The sequence below is a fragment of the Apostichopus japonicus genome, chromosome 17, assembly GCF_037975245.1.
Source record: "Apostichopus japonicus isolate 1M-3 chromosome 17, ASM3797524v1, whole genome shotgun sequence".
Lineage (NCBI taxonomy): Eukaryota > Metazoa > Echinodermata > Holothuroidea > Aspidochirotida > Stichopodidae > Apostichopus > Apostichopus japonicus.
Window position 1 is genome coordinate 23,546,138 of NC_092577.1, and position 14,299 is coordinate 23,560,436.

Sequence of the window (14,299 nt, forward strand, 5' to 3'; positions counted from 1 at the left end):
AGCCTACGGCACCACCCAGTATTCCCAGGCGGCCACCCATCCAAGTACTGACTGAGCTCTACGTTGCTAGACTTCGGTGATCGGACGAGAACCGGTATAGTCAACGTGATGTGGCCGTAGACATTTTTTTGCTTTCTATGCTACCCTTCCTGTGGTTGAGATAAAGTGCAGAAATGAAAGAAGCTAATAACTGCAACAACTACTCTGCACAAGTTGTATGTTTATCCCAGGCTATCACAATATTGTTTTTACTAAACAATCGACCTTGTTGATATGGTTGTTTTACTGTCCCTTTTTTCAATATACAATATTGGGGGGGGGGGGGGGGTAGCTGCACATTAAACTGTAAACTCTTCATTGAAATTAAACTTGAATTGTCTTCTCTCAGATATGTTTTTCCAGTGAAATCGCATATATTTTAAGTATTGTTAGAGAACAAGATGGCATAATGTTTTAAAGGCTACTGGATTAATATTTAACAAAGCATGTTATCAAATAGATAACATGCGAGTCAACTTATGATATGCCCTGTTCACATACCTCTTTCCAAAAGTTGCATCATCACCTCTGTAACTGTCCAAAGCATCTTCTATTTCTACGTCACTTAGGTCTGATCTGCAAAAGATAGAATACAAATTTGGAAAACTTATCATAAAACTTATCATAAAACTTGGAAAACTAGAGCAGGAGCAGGATGAATGTATTTTACTTTTAGTTCTACCTCAATGGAGCACTGGTCGTATTATACAGAAATTATTTGCTATTAGTATCCATAAGGGTACATGCAATTACTTTTTCCTCAGTAGTTTATACATTGAAATTGCCAAACTTGGAGACCAAATATATTACAAGTCTCATTAGGTGCATCTCATATTCAACATGACTATTGATCCAAAATGTAACTACATGCAGATCCAATTGCCCTTGTATCTGGTAGTGTATCATCTTTGTTTGTTTGAGTCTTCACTGAAATTTGGTATGATCTAAAAAACCGTAGTATAATTATTTCACAAGATGATTCACAGCAAGTTCAAAGCATGGTCAGATTATGCGAAGGTCAAGAATAACAAGCTACATATACGATAGGCTGTAATACACACTGCAATAGCTGCATGTACAGCAGCATATTTATCTAAAGTAGCCAGCTATAGGCATACACAAAGAAAACTGTTGGTGTGTAACTAGTTTTGTAAACTACATAATTTTCAAATCTTTCAAGGATCATTTGTGTGTATAGCCATAATGAAATATTAATCTACTTTGAGTATTTGCAGAATAGTCTGCAGCTGAAAGAAGACATAAAATGTGGCTGCACCATTGTCGAAATTCCTGTTTGCCAAGGATTAATGAACTCTATTTAGTACATGGTGTGTAAAACTGTGAAAGTCCAATAATTGCAATATTTGTCTGGAAATTCAGGTAGCGAGCTCACAATGCCGATATTAATAATTAATCAATGATGGGCAATCTTAAAACAGAATCATACACGTCCTCCGAAATCACAAATTAATTCTAATCCAATTAACACCCACACAGTGTTCTCAGTCGACATATGTCACAGAATAGGTATAACGAAGATTCGATCACGTTGAGAGTAAAATAAAAAGCGTTGGAATTAGGTTCTCTTTGGAATATGGGCCTAGATTAAGTGTTTAGGGTTTGGATAAGTGATAACGGACATGTAGCTCTTACCGTAGCATTAATTTTCCCCAGTTTTCTCGGAATTTGAATGTCTTTGCAAAACCTGGTGATTTTTTTAGTTAATACTAGCACTGAATGAGAAGTTAAGCGTTTATTCGATTAAATATTTTGTGATTGTTCTGGTGGTGTAGGGTGGAATTGGTAAAACTGCACCCAATAAATAATAGGCCTACTCATAAAAGCAATTTACCTCGGCTTGGTGTAGCCGCTAACGTAATGTACAGTACCCAGCACTACTGTGTCTCTTAGTATTAGCCTAGACTTTCAAATTTGGTTCTTCAAGTACAGTAGAGGTTTACTTTCGAGTATATATCCAGATGAATTATGCTCATTTGTACTGTGTCTGAACATATTCGCGGTTCCGTGTATCAATTAAATTTCAATATTTGAATAGAGAAGGTTTTATTCCCTGAAAATTTATATCACAACAATTACCTACATACACATCTTGCATGCCGCCTACAGGTTCTTCAATACATATTCACACTTAGCATATAGCTTCGCAGTTGTTTGGGGCGTAGTATAGCCTATAATCCATAATAAAGCTAGGTAAGCCTATGGGCACTAACCGAGTCACAGAAGCTAGGCCAAACCCAAACCTTTACTTTACTGTGATGTACTCCCAATCATTCATGAGACAACTGCTTACTTTTTTTGAAATTTGCAGTAATGCACTTGCCTAATCATTTGTTTATGTGTGAAAAAGAAATCTTACCTTTTACATAAACGACACAGTCTGTCGCTGTGATGTTTCAGTAGGTGGTTGGCAAACTCCGCATGCGACGACTTCTTTCCAGCTTCACCATCTCCAGATGAAGTTTCAAATTCTTTCTTTTGTTGTACCCAATAAGGAAAAGAATCTAAAAGGTTGCTTTTTACGTGCAAAGAAAACGGACACGGACCAAAGGTCAACAAAACCAAAAACAATCCCAGTCTGTTAAACAACCACCAAAACCCAACAACAGAAACCTCTCACTAACCCACAAACGTATACAAAGCAGCGTTCAACGTAACGTGAAAAGGACACGGACCAAAAGGCCAACAGAACCAAAACAACAAAGCTCTACAAACCAGCCCCAAAAGGCCAACTCCAAACCACAAACAGAATCCCCTCCCAACCCATATTATGTAACGACCACACAAACCCCCCCCCCCCCCCACACCAACAATTGACTCACTCCAATATTCATCCGGGGTACGCCGTCCCGATAGTAGACGACAGGCTTGCGCATTACCATGTGACATTTACAACACTTTTGATTAGCATAGATGCAAGAAGATGCAAGAATCTAAAAGGTATACACTCTTGTGCCCTCACGTTTGGCCCGATCGAGACTATAAGCACGTTTCGCTGGAGGATTACCACTCGGAGGTCTTCCTCTTGGTCTTTTAGGAGGAGGTGCACCCGCTCCAACACTCCATAGCTATAACGGACAGTGTAGCCTGTCAGAAAATTATATTATGCGAGACTGCATATACAGGTGCTGAGATGGGTACACCATAGTTGTGTGGGGTGGGGGGTTTGTGTGGTCCTTACATAATATGGGTTGGGGGTTTTCTGTTTGTGGTTGGCTTTTTGGGGCTGGTTTGTGGAGCTTTATTGTTTGGGTCCGTGTCCTTTTCACGTCACGTTAAACGCTATATTTTATACATTTGTGGGTTAGTGAGAGATTTCTGTTTGTGGGTTTTCAGTTGGGTTTTTGGTGGTTGTTAAACAGACTGGGATTGTTTTTGGTTTTGTTGACCTTTGGTCCGTGTCCGTTTCTTTGCACGTAAAAAGCACCATAGTTGTACACAGCGTATACACACTACTGGAGTGTCCCTTTGTCCGGTTGGTGTGGGATTGGTTTCACGCCTTCGTTATTGGTGTTATTGGTTGCACACAGTGAGCCATTAGTAGTGATTTTGTTTTGTATGGTTTGTTGCCCCCTGTGTGCCCAACCTGGGTTAGAGATCTTCTGTTGTTTGCCGCTGTCATCAGGAGACACATCTTGAACAGCCGCTGCCGCCTAGTTTTTGATGGGGACGTCTGGAGGGCGGAGGATGTTGTCCCCCTCGTGCAAAGTGACATCAGGTTGCGCATGGAGGCGGACCATGCACGGCTTCCCGACACTGCCTTTCGTAGACGCTGGCGCAAGCCTTTCGTCTACTATCGGGACGGCGTTCCCCGGATGAAATTTGGAGTGAGTGAGTTGGTAGGTGCGGGGGCTGTGTGGTCGTTACATAATGTAGGTTGGTTTCATTTTTATCTTTGTGGTTTGGGGTTGGCTTTTTGGGGCCTGTTTGTAGTGTTTCATTTGTTTTGCTTCTGTTGGCCTTTGGGTCCGTGTCATTTTCGCGTCACGTTAAACGCTGCGTTAGTGAGAGATTGATGGGTTTCAGTTGTTGTTTTACAGACTGGGTTTCTTTGTTTTTGTTGACCTTTGGTCCGTGTCCGTTTTTCTTAGCACGTAAAAAGCAAGAGTGTGTACGCATATCGGCTATCGAAACTTTTCGGCAACAGTTTTCCGAGCTTGGTAGTCCAATACCCGCGCGTGGGCAGTGAAGTAATTGTACGCCTCCCACCCAAAATCACGATATCTGGCCTTTAAAATTTTTCAACTAAAGCCTTCGATCGGGTAAACCATGCATATCTTACTAATGTTTAACAAAGGATGGGTTGCGTCACTAATCTAATTAACTGGGTTCAAATCCTGTACAACGATATTCAAGGTTGTATCAAACACAATGGTTATATTTCAGATACTTTTCATATTCAAAAAGGGGTTTGCCAGGGTTGTCCTATTTCTGCTATTTTATATGCATTATCTGCTGAACCATTTCATGACGCTATTTACAAAAGTAAGAGTATAGTTGGGATTGAGTTTATGCATCATTAAGCTAAAATATTCGAACATGCAGAAGATACCACTTTCTTTCGTGACCGGACAAATACCCCCCAGACGATTACCACCCGGACAGATACCCCCCGGACAAATACCATCCCGGACAGATACCCCCCGGACAAAAAACACCCGGACAAGTACCCACCCGGACAACTACCCCCGAACGAATACCCCCTAGACAATTACCCCCGGATAAATACCCCCGGACGAATATACCCCTGGACATATGCCGTTAACTATAGGAGACTTCCCGCGAGCCTCAACATATACCCTGGTCCCTCGGGGAACTCCGAGAGCATATTTACAATTGGGTCAGGGTGACGGTTAAACTGGCACCACTAGGGTCGTCGTGTGTCCTGGCCCTTATAACCTCCTCCCGACTTTTAAAAAGATTCGAGCTTTTCATATATGAGCCCCCAAAACTCCTGGATAGGGTTTGACAATGAACCGAGGCCCGGGGGTTGGGTTGGGAATTGCTCACTGCTGGTAGTAACTATTAATTTACTATTTTTTATAGTGACACTGTTCTGTATTATTAATCTCCGAACAGTTCCGGCTTATTGCGACTTACCATTTTCAAGTTTTCTTCTGAGTAATTTTACTTGATGATTTGTTATGTTATGTTAGTTTTTCTATAGCGCTTTATATGGCACACCCAACTCATAGCACTTTGAATCCTTGGTCATCAGGCTGGCTGCTGAGAATCCAGCGTACACACCTTACTTACCTCAGGTACCCATTTATACACCTGGATGGAGAGGGGCAGTCGAGAAAAAATGCCTTGCCCAAGGACACAACATAACAGGATTATATATAAAACCAAAGCATTAGCCACTCGGCCTCCACGCTCCTCTTGTTTTGCTTATTCTAAGCTATTTTTTCCTGTGAGTGCACGCCATTTTACATAACAAACAATTAATATTTATATAGCGCTATTCCATCTAGATCATAGCGCTTGTGACACAGACACAAATTAGCATGGAAATAGGTGAGTCTTAAGATTACTAGGAGAGATATTGTCAGTTTCTCTTATAGTACGAGGGAGATTGTTCCATGGCTGTGGACCGGCTGCACTGAACGATTTCTGACCCAAGACCTTGTTCGTTCTAGGAACATTCAAGCGGGTTATGTCATAAGTAGAGCGGAGAGTTCTTTGAGGAGTATATGGTGACAGTAGATTGGATAAATAAACAGGTGCAGTATTGTTCATGGATTTAAAGACAGACAGAGTTTAAACTGAAATCTTTTCCCTTATTGACAGCCAGTGTAAGTGTTGGAGGAATGTGATCTCTGTTGGATATGGAACATACCAACCGGGCAGCATTGTTCTGCAATCTTTGAACTCTGTCCAATTCATGTTCCACCAAAAAGAAGAAGAGTTCCATAGTCGAGACGAGAGATGACTAAAGCCCTGACGACATGATGGAGAGTTTCTTTAGCAAGATATCTTCTTTATTCTCCGGATGTTTCTTAACTGGAAATGTGTTGATTGATAGAGGCTAAATATTTGTTTAGTCATAGTCATAGCCTTGTGGCAGTCCATACTCTAAATCAACAGGATCAGAGTAGTTGTTGCCAATGGAAACACGGCTTTGTCTATCAGACAGGTACGATTTGAACCATTGGAGGGCAATCCCTGATATTGCCAACTCTGTATTCATCCTCTTAAGCAGTACATCATGGTCTAGTGTCAAAGGCGGCGGACAAGTCCAATAACGCCAGTAAAACAACATGAGACTTGTCCATCGCCTTAAGTACATCATCTTTAACCCGCAAGAGTGCTGTCTCAGTACTGTTATGTGTCTTATATGCAGACTGGCACAGCTCGTCGAGATTGTGCAGAGACATGTGTTGTTTCAACTGTGTGGCAACAGCTTTTTCAATGAGCTTTGCCACAAATCTGATATTTCATACAGGACGATAACTACTTAAAGCATTGTGATCCAAGGAATGTTTTTTCAAAATTGGCGATATTATGCCTTGACCAAGAGAATTTGGAAAAATGCCGGATGAGAGAGATGATTGAGGTAAGTGCAGGCAACATGATGTGCTTTTTATGTGATCCCCCATGCGGAATACAAAACGTCACGGCCAAACGGCACTACCGAACCATCCCATTCTGAAAAACGAAACTCAGGTCAAGCGAGCCCAAAAAAATACGCCCGCCGACCTGCAGCGACAAAAAACGCCCAACCCCCCCCCCCGCAGAAACATTCAAAAAACTACAAAAGGACGACCCGCACGCAGCGAAACGAAAAACCCCTCCCCAGCACACCAGCGTCCAAAAAAGGCAGCCCCAGATAAACGGCGAAAATCGCCTTGAACTTGAAGGCGAATGTCCGACTTCACCGCCTCTAGGACTGCCTGCCAACTGGCAACCTTCCCCCTAAAAACCACATCACATCTATTCCGCCAAACACGTTTTTTCACAATAGAGCAAACCAAGCAGACGGCAGAATGACGTCCCTGTACAAAAATTGCATTCAAGGCCCTATCCCGCAACGAACTGTGAACGAGGGCCGGCTGTGACAGGTCAACAGGGGGCAACTCAATCAGAGCGGAGCAAATGACACGCACCGCCCTGTTTGGAGTACTACTATGCGGTTCTCTGTTGCTAAACAGCGCCGGGACCCATCGACGCAGGTGCAAACCGCCCCAAAGACGTAAAAAATATGAACAAGGCAACCCTGGGTCAGTCACCGCTACAAACAATTGTTTAAATAACAAAGAGGTTAATTTACTTCCCAGATGAACCACCCCTAGTCCCCCCTTCTCCAGTTTTTGGTACAATACCGCCCTCTTAACAAGCTCTGTACCACCCGACCAAATGAATGAAAATATCGCTCTCTCCAACCGCACCAGGACGCGACGCGGAATTGGGTACACCGCGCCCGGGTACCACAAGATTGGCGAAACAAAACGATTAATAACGGTGACTTTCCCCAAGATCGAAAGCCAGCGGGTGCCAAAAGTTTCGAGCCTGCTCTCAAATACCTCAGCCCTCTCGTTCCAGGTGACATCACAAGGTGCATCGTAGCCGAACCCATATACCATTAATTTTGATATTCTGATCCGACCACGCCGCACCGAATGGTAAATCTCTGTATCTCCAGCTACCAAGACGAAGGCCCTTTGTCTTTCCCGGATTCAACTTCGCCCCGGTAGCTCTCTCAAAGATACATACATCCTGCGAGAGGGCACGAAAGGAGCCCAGACTCGAAACAACACACGTGACGCATATTGAGTACATTTCACTTTGGCACCCCCTGGCACAACGAATGGGGCAAGTCTGGAGTCCCTTTCCAAAAGACGAGAGAGCGACTCGCTAAACAAAACATAAAGTAATGGAGACAGAGGGCACCCTTGGCGCACCCCCCTCTCTACGTCAAAAACCTCCGAACAAAACCCATTTACGATTACAGAACTAACACTTTCCTGATACAAAACAGAAATCCATTTACGAAAATTTGGATCCATCTTAAACGTCTCCAAAACCTTCATTAAAAAACCGCGATCCACCATGTCAAAGGCCTTCTGCTGGTCAAGAGACACCAATGCACATGGCAGATCACGCTCAATAACAAATTCGGTCAAGTCGCGCATCAACCACAAGTTCTGCTGGATGCAATGACCCTTCACTGCACAAGTCTGGAGATCACCCACAAGATGCGGCATAGCCAGTGCAAGGCGGTTGCACAAAGCCTTTGCCAGCAACTTGTAGTCCACATTTAACAAGGTGAACGGACGCTTGTTATGAGGATTCAAGGGGTCCCCAGACTTGGGCAGCAAAGTAATCATGCCCAGACGTTGACTTTGGTTTAACAGTCCGTTGTGGAAGGCGTCTTCGAAGACGGCTCTGATGTCGGGTCCTATTATTGCCCAGAAGGCCCGGTAGAACTCCCTCGGAAGCCCGTCCGAACCCGGGGACTTCCCATTCTTCATCTTCGAAAGCGCCTTCCAAAGCTCAACAGTGGTTATTCCGCCCCCCAAAATATCATTGACATCGTGGGGAACGGTTTTTAACGTTCCCCGCAACAAATCGGCCTGTGCCGACATTGCCACGCGTAAACAAACTCGAATAATAATCTTTATATACGGGAACAATGCCGTGAGGGTCACTAACCACGGTCCCATCAGAGTAGCGCGCACAGATGGGACGCGTCGGTCACCCGCCGATGAGCTTACGGACTGATAAAACCTCAGTGATGGGCGCTCCTCTGCTTCCACCGATTCGACACGGGCCCTGACGCGGGCACCGTGGTACTTTTCATCTAGATATGTCTGCAAAGCGATGACAGCCGAAGAGTCGCCAAACCTGACCTCCGCGCACAGCTTCGAGAATTTTTGTCTTCGACGCCGTGCGCGGGTCACGCAATACTGAATTGCGTAGCGTTTGATGCGCAACTTGACAACATCCCACCACTGGGATGTAGAGGCAAAGGCCGGCTTCAATGTTTGCCATCCTTTGTACCTGGTCTCGAAACCTTGGCGGAACTCTGCCTCGCCAAGAATCCGACAGTTAAGCTTCCATAGGCCCCGCCCGATCGGGAAAATGGAAGGCAAAACAAAACGTGCTACTACAGTGTCATGGTCAGAGAGCGGACAGCTGAGCGTCTCGCAACACGAAAATTTAAAACTTACGGGCGCATACACTCGATCTATCCTGGAGGCATCTTCTCCGTTAGGCCTCATCCACGTATACACCGTACTACACGGGTGCATATGCCTCCAGACATCGGGTAAATGGTGTGCCAAAGTGAATCTGTCCAATTCTGTGATCCCAGCGTCAGGACTAGCAGACACAGACGCCCCGAGTCTGTCAAGACCCGAGTCTGGGACACAGTTAAAGTCTCCGACCATGACACATGGTGCACTACCAGGAACAGAGGAAGGTAGCGTGTTAAAAAATTCTCGTCTAGCAGAAGGCCGATTGGGAGCACACACATTGCAAAGGGAGATGTTACCCTGTGGATACTTGAATAGAATGCAAACCAATCGGCCCTCGTGATCCGTCTCCACCCTAGTGGCACAACCCGCCTGACGAGCTGACAGTGCCACAGGATGAAGACGAACCAAACGAAGCATGCAGCTCATCACCCCACTCATAAGCCCATAGAGGGACATCTTCTTCCAAAATATGTGTCTCTTGTGTTTGTGTTTCTAAGTGGCTATGTGTTTCTAAGTGGCAACTGAAAGTGTATGGGCCATGAGAGGGCAATGGGGCAAAACTACGACGACGACGATTCCGTAAGCTTCAAGCGCGCCCTAGACGACATATCGTCGTCCGAATCGTCACTTGAAGCCGACCTTTTAAAGAGGTTATGAAATGGAAAAAAAATTCTTTCTCATCGTATTCTGTATACTCGTAGCTTTCCAATGATACCCAATTTGTGTAAATCGAAGCTTGCATCCTCGAGGAATAAACGATCAAAAATTCGAGGGTAATAACAACTTCCGAAAAATTGTTGCACTGTTGCAGCGCTCCGTAGTAATTGAGATTTGGTGTTTGGAGTTTTGTTTTTACGTAAATTTATCTCGTTACTGTTAAATATGCCGAGCCGATATGTGGTATCAGGTTGCTCCACCACAAGTAAAGACGGATTTCTACTGCAAGCTTTTCCAAAAGATGACAGAAATCGAAGAATTTGAACAGGACTCGCTCAAAACACTACACATACACAACGTTATGAGTGCCTGTAGGCCTATACTGTTGCCAAATTACTTGTTATGACCATAGCCTAGGCCTCCTTGATACAGCAAATGACGATTTTTTGTTGGTTACCTAATATTTTGCACAAAACTTAAAGCCACCTGGTTTTAGAACAATCAATTCTAGATCTGCAAGTTTTCTTTTGTGGTAAAACTGGCGTTGTGTTGTGATTTTACGTAACAGTTGGATGATACAATTACACGGGCTAGCCTGTTATACAACGTCTATTAGTTAGGTCTAGGGCAATGTTACCAGTACTACTTTAGGGTTGCACTGTAACAGAATGTCACATTTTCCTTGCACTGTAAGACACAAAATTCTAGAAGCTTCGCTACAAAGTTAAGTAGCAGGATCATCGACATTCGAGATAATTTAAATCATTTGAAGGTCTTAATAACGGTGGTTTTGTTTATGCTCAACCGACCAGTCTCGGTTTAGGGTCGTCGAACCGTTCTGCTCGGGGACTTCGCACGGCAGCGACGCGTCTCGGCCATCGGGATCGTTTTACAATTCTTCTGCAAGGGGCTCAATTGATAGGGAAAAACACCGCTATTATCTTCATCACCCTCAAAACTATTTCCTCCTCTTCTTCCTCAAGAAAATAATTTTAGTCAAAGCTTACGAATGTCCTGAGAGGTGAAGTCCTATTTCCTCGGAATCGGAAGATTCGGGAGAAGACAATTGATGAGAAGAGTGCTGTGGTTACATGTTGTAAACTGTATAACGTCGTATCGATAAACAGCGGGGAGTCGGCTTTGGCTGAAATGGTTCCTTTGATGACGTCAGATGAACTGCGGTGGGCAGCTTTGCTTTTTTTACGAGTGGCAGCTCGAGAGGTCTCTAGGGAATACTTTGACAGCGAATTTCTGGCGTTTGAAGCCGTATTTACGGAAATTTGTGCATGGGTGGTGTTGTAGTAATGTAGATAAACCATTCTAAGACATGACAAATTTTCATTTCATAACCTCTTTAAGAGAGGGCTCCCCCATTTCGTCGTACCAGCTCGCTGATCACCGATTCACCGGAGTCGCTGTCAGACAGAGCCTCCGGAGAATCGATGACCACCGATTCTCCGTCAGACAAAGCCTCCGGATCTGGCGATACCGGCGGCGGACTGGGGACGGAACTGGACGAGTTGATGGGGAAGCTGATGGAGACTTTCTCGGTGCGGGCACGGGGTTGGGGTCGGCAACGACGGGGGAGGGTGAACCAGGTGCAGGGGAGGGTAAAATCCCACCAGATTCCCCCTCCTCTCGTGAAGCAGTAGGTGCGTCGGAACTCGACTTAGCCCCACTCGTAGTCCTAGAGACATAAGAGGAGGGACAAGCTCGAAAGACATGTCCCTCCTTCCCACATAGTGAGCACACAACCTCGTTTGGGCAAGCGGTGCTATCATGCCCAAGACGAAGGCAGCGCCCACATTTCTTGTTTGGGCAGCCCTTGGCTTCGTGCCCGGTCCCCCCACACCTGAAGCAGGTACGGGGCTGACCGGGGTACCGCACGTGGGCTTTATGCCCTGCTATAAACAGGAAGGAGGGAATGTCCTGTTTCAGGTCGATCCGAACCTGTCGGTGCCCGTTCAACACCCCAGGGGCTTGTGCATAGGAGCACATTTTGGCAGCCTTGACAGCCCCAAACCGTTACGACAAGTTCCTGCCGCACCTCTAGTCCTACGTGGATGATAGTTACCCATACGGATCGCTCGTATGGAGTAACTGTCATCCCCTCGACGTTACTCAGCAACGGTACACCTTTCTGACGGGCCACGTCACTGGTAAAACGTAAATCGTACGTATTACGAGCAAAGCATCAACCTCTCCAGGCACAACAACACCCTTGCTCTTCAAAATACTAAAAACTTGGACCGGTGGAACCGCTTGTTCACCGGTGAAGGACAAATTAACAATCCGAGAATGACGGCGCGATGCCATGATACCGAAGGTGGCTATAGGCCACAGGGGAGTAACAAAAAACAAACTAACTAAAGACAGGATAGTGAAACTACAAACGATATACGAACTGAGGAAACCACACGAACACAAGCTATCACACCCGCCTGGCGGGAAGTACAGCACAGTACAATAACAGCTGTAATAGATGAAGAGCGAGAGCGAAAAAAACGTCCGCACTCCACGAAAGCCAACTGCCCAGATTGTGTTTTAGTAGCCACGTAAGAATGTTGTCAAGGGTGCATGATTTACTTGCAAACCCCTTGACTAATTTCCGTACATCCTCCTCTGATATCTGATCAAATTCATTAAACATTTCCAAGTCGGTAGGCAGTTCATTGATCTCATTGGTAGCCTTATCATTGTCAGGCAGCTGCTCATCAAGAGCATTACGGATTTCATCAACCTTGTCCTTGAAGAATGTGGCAAAGTCATTTGCCAGAAGTTGAGGTGAATCGGATTGAGGAAGAATTCTACGGTTTTTGTTGAGCAAGGAGTTGAGTCAATTGGTTGACTCTATCCCTCTGATTTTCATAAGCCATACGATCGATCTCAGTACCCGATTTGCGCCATTTTCGCTCAAATTTCCTTCTCAAACGTCTTTCAACAGTGATATGGTTGCTTGGGTCGTAAGTGATGGCTGAATCAAAGCTGGTCAGCAGTTCCACAGGTGACTCACTAGATTGTATTTCACAAAACTTAGACGCAAGGTCTTTTTTAAAAGCATTGTGGTCCATACGCTGGAAGTTTCGGCAAGTAGTGACTGAGGCACAGATCTCTTGGTTTAGCACACAATGAATCATGTGATGATCAGATAAAGAGTTAACTGTCACCTTAAATTCATTGTTTAATTTATCATCACAGCGTGTTATAACAAGATCCAGAGTATGTCCAGACCTATGTGTAGGCTCGTGAATGTGCTGGTACAAACCAGAAGAAACAAGAGATGCGTTAAATTTCTTAACAACTGGGTGATCAGGCTTGTTCAACATGGATGTTGAAGTCACCTAGTATGAATAATCTGCTTCTTAAAGATGATATGTTGGGAAAGGATCAGGGCGATAAACGACAACATATGTAATACCATTTATCGGGTCTGTGATGCAAGCATATTCAAAGGTATGAGCAATCACATTAGTTTTGAATGTCCGAAATTTCATTGCTGTTTTACAAACTATCGCAATACCTCCGTGGTCATCAGTACCTCTTGGATAATTTAAGAACGAGTATGTTGGTGGTGTGCATTCTTCAATGGTAACAGCATCATTTTCATTCAAGCACGATTCTGTTATGCACAAAACATCAATATCATGCTCAATTAGGTAGTCACTTAAAAATGTGGTTTTATTTCCGACAGACCGGGTGTTCCAAAGGCACATTGTAACCTTTTTCTTGATGGTAGTTGTGTTTATAGTAGAGGAATTGCGGACAGTTTCTAAATTTGTGGATTCTTTTATATCTTGGAAAAGGTGTAAGGAAAACCGAAAGGTTCCAAGAGAGACATATTATAGAGAACCCGGAGACGGTCTTTCGTGGTCAACAGCCTGAGTGTGTCTGAGTAGTTTATTTTCATTACATTATTAGAATACAATACATTGGTATGCATGGCCTTTCATAAGGTATGCACGGCCGTTCATAACACTTAGGGTGGTGTGCACACGATCTACATATTGCACACGAACTTCTTTTATTTGCACATGTTACTAAACTCTTAATATATAACAATCCTCCCTTGTAGCTAAGAGACCACTATTTTATTATTGCAACAACGAACATATAATATAGCAAAATATTCACGGAAAATATAAATTCACTTTGACAAGTTATCTACTACAAAAATACTACACGACTAAACTATTGGAGATATCAAAATATACAATTTTCACAATACACAAACCAATAACATCACTGACATACCGAATCATAAAACATGATATCAAAATACAATATTGATGTCTGTCGAACATAAAGTTACAAATTTAAAAACTTAGGTGGTCGGACAACTCTACCGGACCTGGTTTTGACGACACAAGAATCTCCAGGACTAGAAAGTT

General features: G+C 44.1%; 1 pseudogene; it reads right to left on the minus strand.

Moving 5' to 3' along the window:
* LOC139957255 (5S ribosomal RNA) lies at positions 1–122 on the minus strand (annotated as a pseudogene).
* Positions 123–14,299: the final 14,177 nt, after the last annotated feature.